Source organism: Mixophyes fleayi, chromosome 11 (genome assembly GCF_038048845.1).
Source record: "Mixophyes fleayi isolate aMixFle1 chromosome 11, aMixFle1.hap1, whole genome shotgun sequence".
Taxonomy (NCBI): Eukaryota; Metazoa; Chordata; class Amphibia; order Anura; family Limnodynastidae; genus Mixophyes; species Mixophyes fleayi.
This window is the reverse complement of record NC_134412.1, coordinates 60,395,264-60,395,865: the sequence shown is the minus strand read 5'-3', so window position 1 is coordinate 60,395,865 and position 602 is coordinate 60,395,264. Positions and strand designations below refer to the sequence as shown.

Genomic DNA, 602 nt, shown 5'->3' with positions numbered 1-602 from the left:
AGATAGACATAGCTATCTGATGGATATCATAGAACGTAGCAATAATAATGTGGTTATATAGTAATAGCCAGTATCTCGGAGAATACGTATCATACGATGTGATATACAGAAATGAGACCTTTGTAGGTATACTTACCCGGCGGGGCTCTCGGAATGGGGGAGGAAGGAAAAAAGGAAAGGAGGGAAGGGACCTCACCACCAAGCGCAGAAATCAGGGAACACTCAAGAGGAGAAAACCTACTACACCAGATGTTCTCAGGTGGCCTCCCATCCTGGTACTGGTCTGGCTCACCCCATTTAGCTTCCAAGATCTGACGGTATTGGGCGTGTGGTAGGATGATATGATAGTAGGTAAATCATCCGGATGGAAATCAACCTGACCTGCTGGTGTCAAAGCAGCTAACTCCCCATGAGAAACCGCGGCATCCCTCCGGATAAGGAACCACACATAAATGTAAAATCCATATAGAAAGGAGATTATATCACCAACTGTAATTCGAAATCTATATTCAAACCATATGGATCTAATGTTCTAAGGGTAAAAATAGATCTAGCCTCCTCTTTATTTATCTGTCTAACATGGTCTCCTCCTCTCCAGTTCT

The 602-nt window shown here is 43.5% G+C and overlaps 1 pseudogene; it reads right to left on the bottom strand.

The window, feature by feature from the left end:
- Nucleotides 1-234: 234 nt before the first annotated feature.
- LOC142108099 (5S ribosomal RNA) lies at nt 235-353 on the bottom strand (annotated as a pseudogene).
- Nucleotides 354-602: the final 249 nt, after the last annotated feature.